This window comes from Strigops habroptila, chromosome 7, assembly GCF_004027225.2.
Source record: "Strigops habroptila isolate Jane chromosome 7, bStrHab1.2.pri, whole genome shotgun sequence".
Classification (NCBI taxonomy): domain Eukaryota; kingdom Metazoa; phylum Chordata; class Aves; order Psittaciformes; family Psittacidae; genus Strigops; species Strigops habroptila.
Window position 1 is genome coordinate 16,090,337 of NC_044283.2, and position 6,992 is coordinate 16,097,328.

Here is a 6,992-nt window from a genome sequence, read left to right on the forward strand (position 1 = left end):
AGGTACCAAAGTATTGGTTGGAAGTATAATCTAATTCTGTCTCAGTTCTGTTTGGTAGCTGAAGTTAAAAATATCTGTTTACGCCCACAGGAGAAAAATCATGTAAAGATTATTTCCTCCATTTTATGTTCAACATCTAACCAGCACATGAATTTTTGCATGGGATAATCTTCACATTTGAAAAATAACCAATATAAGAAATTGTTGTACAGACATTAGCACCCTACGTTTCGCTTAGTAATTGGTTTTTTTTCCTTACCTCAATATAAAGTTTACAATACTAGAGTTTTTCCAGACTCGTAGGCTCACTAAAGATTAGATTGACTCCTAGGTAAGCTAAGGGCATTACTCAACATCAGCATGTCCTTGAATAACGCAAGTACAAACGCTGTTATGCAATACTACAGTACAGGAAAGTCGGGTTCGACTTCTCGCTGGTACATTTCCATTATTTGTTTGCTTTGGATACTGTATTATATAGGAGGGGAGCTGCTACGCAATTAAAATCAACATGATTTTCCACACCTGCCAAAATTTTGAAATTTTGGGAAGAAATAATTCTTTTGAGGTACTTTTATGTGGTGTCTTATCTTGGAACCATAGTTCAAGGAGGACTAAAGGGCAAAGGTACAGAAAGTTAGTTCAGTATTACAGGTATTTAAAAACATGCTCACGTTATCTTAAAAATAAATTTCATAATATGTTTTGATTTTTGTTAAGACTTCTAGGAGTTCCCTAGTGTATTGTTTTTATAGCTCTTTCTCTGTCAGATATCTTGGAATGTTTTTTATCAAGGCAATACTTTTTCTGTGAGTATCAGTGACAGTTTTTTCCTGCCCATGGTCTGATCTCCATTTCTCAGTGTCAAGATTTCTTCAGGATTTATATCTTGAGCAAAATGCCACAACTAATAATTAAACTGCTGCCTGTACTAAAGTGCAGATACCTGAACCTCTGACACCTCTTATGTAAGAAAAGCAGCAAATGGTCTTTTCAACATCAGCGTAACAACTCAGTGATATATGGGGCATTTCCCTTAAGGTTCACACATTTGAAAGCAAGGTAGCAGGAAGGTTCCTAAATTTCTTTTATTCTAAGTTATTTTATCACAATCTTGGAAGTGCTGGAAGAAAGGCTTTGTAATCTCTTCTTTCCTCATTTTTTCTTGCTACATTCTGTAGCTATACTACAGAACATTTAAAGATGGCTCTACACACGACAAGATGGTTTTAAGTGTTATAAAGGTGCAGCTGCCTTTGACTCCATCTTAGCTGCTTCCTCAGAAGAGCTAAGCCAGACATGAGGTGTGAGGGGAATAGGTGGGAGGAAATCGGTGGAGAAAATGCAGGCAGAAAAACGGTTATGAAAGCTCCAAAAGCCATAAACTGGGAAGAGAAAAGCACCTGGGTAATAGCGTCTCAGCACCTAAACATGAGTTTCCTGTCCCTAAGAATGAAATTCCCAGCATCAGACAGAACGTGTAAGTTTCAGTCTACCATTTCTTTATATTTTTCCGGTCCAAGGAGCAGCGGCGATAGCCCAGATTTCGAGTGGCCTGGGGTTTGTGCCTGAATTTACAATGAGTTTTCAGTCATGCCAAACCCAGGTGGAGATGGAAATCTCTAAGAATATTAGCAATCAGAGTTGTGGTAAACCATCCTATCGATTTTAATCAGTTGAAAATCTCAGCTCAGCAAGAGCGTTTCTATTATGATAAACTATGCAGATATATACATACATACAAGCTTTGTGCCTAAAATTAGGTTGTGAGATCTCTAGATAGGATCTTAAGTCTCTCACTTCTGGAAGGCATCTCTACTCAGAAGAGAATTCAAATGTGTTAGGTTTAAACATATGGGTAAGTGCTTTTCTGATTTTAGGCAGTAAAAATGTGTTCTTCAAAAATGTTGATCCTCCTGTAGGGCAACTGAATCAGTTGAGAGGTTCTGGGACCCCTAGATGAGATTTCTATTTCTGAAAATCATGGCTCATTTTGTAATTACACTTGCACATGAAAAACATGAACCAGAGCATATGTAGAAAAGGAGATGTATTGCTTATAAATGTATAATTAATGGCTTTGAGACCAAACTTTCAGTCATTGTATGTCAAAATAAAGTCCTGACCCTTAGTGGACTGGTGCAGTTTTCATGAGGTTGGGACTGGTCTTGAATTATTTTAAGTTCGAAAGAAAAAATGTCATATTGTTTAGTTGTTACTTGCTATTTAAACAATGCTGGAATAGGTACAGATCACTGGGCACAAAATAATGGTGAAAAACCTTATGCAGAGCTGCTCTTCATGAACATGGATGTTGTTTTTATAGATATAAACACACACAAATATTTATTTACATATACATGACAACAGAATACTGAAATCAAGATCCACCTCAGGAGCTAAGTATTGTTTTAATGTTAGAAATGTTCTAAAATCAGCCGGTCCCTTTCAGGCAAGGATTCAGTATTAAGTTTTTTTAATACTTGTCACCCATTGAGACTGGGTTTTGTTTTTTGTTATTAACTCTTACAAACCAGTTGTCAAACATGACAATAGCATTTGGGTAAAATTTAACTCTTGTTTAATTCCAGTAACTTCAATGTAGTCTGCATAATCTTTTATGTATTAGTGTGCAGATGTAGATTTTTGATGTATTTACAAACTGTGTCTATCAATATATCAAATTGTGCCTATTGGGAGCACAGTTAAGCATTAACAGGGGTGATTTCTTATGTCATGCACCAGACCCTCTATAGTAGCATGATGAGCTAAGAGTACATTGTCAGCCAGAACTCAAAATTTCCCGTACTTTTTTTGCTCAAGTTTTAGATTTTGAAGCAGGCAATTTTAATTTGGCAGGCTCTGTACAAATCCAATTACCATTTGGAACTTCAGGAGGATTGTTCTACTTTGAGGAGTAACAAGAAGCGCTGGAATGTGTCTGGGATTGCTCTTTCAGCCCTGGCAGGTCATAAAGAAAGGCACTTACACTGAAAATGCTAGATATTACTGCAAAGTAACCCTACCTGCCCTATGTTTACATCAACTAGCAGAACATTAACTGAACATGTTTTTCCTTTCCATTTTCAGATTATTCTTGTTGTGAGATCCTGTAATTTACAACAAGTTACACGCATCAAAGCCACATTAAGAGTTCACAGAACTCATGGAGGGAGATCAAGAGTAAAAGCTGAGATTCCATGTCAGCCACTGAGCTCACATTTGGAATATCACAACATAGGAATTGGGGAAGCCATCAAATGATTAAAGAATCCATCAATTTAATTGAAACAATAGGAAATCTATTTCTTTTTGGAAAACCTTATGAAAGTACATTTTTAATTATGGCAGCTGACTAAGAAAAAGTCCTGGAAATGATGTCCCTTAACATTATTACATTTAAAGTACTGTCAGCATTTCTGTTACCGGGATTTACTGCGGAGTACTAGATTAACTTCGAACCCAGCCTTAAGAATATATGCTTCTTTACAATCTAATGGCTTGTTTTGGCCTAAAAAACTTGCACAGGTATGCATTGATGTTCATGTGTTTGTTTAGAGCATTTGCCCGCAGAAATGCATTCACATAACCCGGTACGCACACGTTCTGTAGAGATGTTTATAAGCAAAAAGAGCCCTAGACAAGCAGTTACCCAATCAGCTTGCACAAAGATGACTCCCATGCATGCGGATATTTTTGTGGGCATTAGTCAGCTGCTTCGTTATAATAACTTGATCCAAAGTCTGACTCTAGAGTTATTTTAGTGACCAGGATGCACTATTTTAGTTCTGTATTATAAATCCCTACAATATAATCGCTAACAGAATCTTTATCACAGCATTGCTAGCAAATCATTTATGATCATTATGATCTGCTAGCAGATCATTTATTCAGTCTACCCAGGAATAAATGTTTGATACATAAATTTTAATAATTGCTGCCCTGCCCAGTCAGGATGACCCCTTTCCGAATGACTGGAAGTTACATGACTCACTCCCTCCTTTGTATATTCCCAGCTGGCACATTCAGTTCCCTCCCAGTACTCCCATATTTCACAATCCATAACAATCATTCTCCCCTTTCCTTAAGTGAGATTATTTGAACTGAAATCAAGAGAGTTATCAATTAAAATAAGAACAGTTGAATGTCTGAGTGTTGCCCCTTGGATGAAAGCAGAACTATCATCTTAATTACAAGCAGCATACTTTATGATAATGTACAAAGCACATCTTGTTTAATAGAAATATTTTGGATTTCCAGTAAGATGGTTAAAGTAAAGGTCCAGTAAGATGTCCTGATGTGTCTGCAGAGCACAGGCATACGTTTGAATTGGACTCCAGGGTATGGACAAGCAAGACTAAGAAAGCGATACCTGAGAATTAAAAGGAAAAAAGAAAAAAGATAGTAATATTCACAGAAGTACTTTGTCTTCTGATTTACTCTGTCCTACTCACAGCATGTTTCCTGGCTTCTGATGCTGGGAGTTAGGATTGCTCGTGGTGCCAGTTCACCCTTGTTTTTCTACAGTGTGCCTCCATGACAGATACTGTTCTCACCTTTTTAGCCATGTTTGGTTCCTGACCCCAGCAGCCAAATATTTAAAACTTTGCCTGAATGTTTTACATCTCTAGCCCAACTTGGGTGAGCGGGTGTAGTGCCTGGCTGAATCAGCCGCATGATCAGCATCGTAGTGTCCTGAAGGCACAGCCAGGAGCGGAGTGTTTCACTCTGGAAAATAACTGGTGTTCTGGGAGAGAGGAACACGCTCCCATTTGTTTGCAATGACTGCTCAAACACTGTGATGCTAGAAGCCAACTGGTTTAGGAAGTTAAGGAATAGACTGATCCTGAACCAACTCTTTCTGTGTAACAAAGCCCAATTTCTGTGGGCTTTCAAGGAAGTAGTTGAGGAGGTAATTCAGGACTGAGAAAGTGAGAGCACTGTGTCTTACTGAGTTAGAGGCAGTTAGAGTTGACAAACAGTTTTGCAAGGGTGCCACTTGAATTTGGAATTTTAGATCTGGGCTGAGGGGTGTCATTTTGAACACACACAGTTAAAAATTGTAACAAATTCAGAAGTGGGTAAACAACTGAAGTTTCTCATGTGGGAAGTGGATTTCCAGCTTGGGAGCAGCTGTAACAGGCCGTTTTGCCATTTACTAAGTATAGCTATTCATTTTAATTTGCATAAAGAATATGGATATGTAAGCCCCCAATTACTTTAAAAGCAATATTTTGACCAATACAGTGAAGCAATTAGCTCAATGAGGAAATGATATTACATAGCAGAAAGCTCGGTTTGCCAAGGATCAATTTGTTGACATTTGAATCAAACTAGAACTTAAATGCACAGAACAAAAAGTAGACTATTTTAGTAAAGAGCTATCTCATCAATTTGGAACCAATGAAAAGCATGCCTGCTTCTCAGCTAGAGAAGTTAAGTAAGGGATTTCTCTGCAGTAGAAGACTTACAAATGATAATTTAAAACATGAGGAGAGTAAACCAGTTTATGATTAAAGCATGAGGAGTCAACATGTTTTTTTCTATATTCCAGAAGTAGAATAATTTCCATAGCACTTTTTCCCTATATATAAAATGATACTATTTTATATTCCACCTCTTCACAGAACTGTGATGCTTGATTCAGCAACCTCTGTTAATATCTCTGAAATCCCCAAACAGGAAATACAACAGGAAGGAAAATACCATAACTTTGATTTGCATCTGGATTTCCTTTGCTTGATTGTTGCAGTTGTTTATGTACTGTCATAGAAATTCATAGCATCTCCCCTACAAATAAAGCACAAGATTTTGCTCCAAGAATTTTCCTGTCTAAACTGGAGATTATAAAAGTAAAAAAATCAAGTGATTATAGCTAAAAATGAGTGAGCTACAAGGGAATGAAGAACATAGCTGTGAAAGGTAACAAAACCGTTACTATAATATACGTATTTTGATATTCATATAAAAAAGGGAAGGGACAAGGTGCTTTTTACAAGCAAGAAGGATTTCTTTCTCAGTACAAGATGGATGTGAAGGTTGCTGGTGCAACAGGCAAATGTGTGATTATTTAAATTGTCCAAAGCACAACGAATTTCATTTATTCTTGAAAATGATAGCAGGTTTTAATCTTTTTATCAGCATAAGCGTGGATTTAAAATATAAGGCCCCACATGAAAATTTTACTTTTGTTTTTTGTAGAATCATATAAATGGCTACAATAAATTGACAAGAACCATTAATTCCTCTTCTAATTAAAGAGAAAGGTGATATCGAAGTTCATTCATATCAGTGTTGGGTAGTCACTCAGAAGCTAGTAAGGGTTCACTTTGTCCTCTGAAGATTGTGTAATCATGCCTGCCAGAAACAACTATATTTAAAAAAATCTACTGAAATGCATAGGGACCACCTCCACAACTGAAATTAAGTCAAAATAGGGATACAGATGAGCTCTTTTAACACCATATAGCTACGGTACACAACAGTTTCAAATAGAAAATTAAGATAAAATATTCAGAATTGCATTGGCAAAGATCCACTTCTGTGATAAGGATTAATCTTCATTATTTTGACCATGAACCAAATTTTAACTGGTGGGAGTTAGAAAAATCTACCTACAGGAACACTTTTTATTCTAGCATGGTAAACTTCAGGATTTCTTGCTCTTTCCTCCTAAGAAATCAATTGGGATTAAAGATAGGATACTGGAGGCAGGGCACTGCCTCATAGTAAGTAGAGTTCTCATCAGCTATGGCCATGCTTATGTTATCTGTTTAACCAAAACATGCATAGATTTTATGAATTCCAGTACAATAGGTCTTTTAAGGTCCACACAATTACCAGTAACTGAGAAGATTTCTCCCCTTGAAAACAAAGAGGGCCCCAAAGTGTCTGTGTGCTGCTTTTCCATGTTTACACTTCCGTGAATGAGCTAGGTCAAGTAGAGGACTAGCTCTGGCACGCCTGAGTTCTCTGTGATCTGCTTTAGCCCC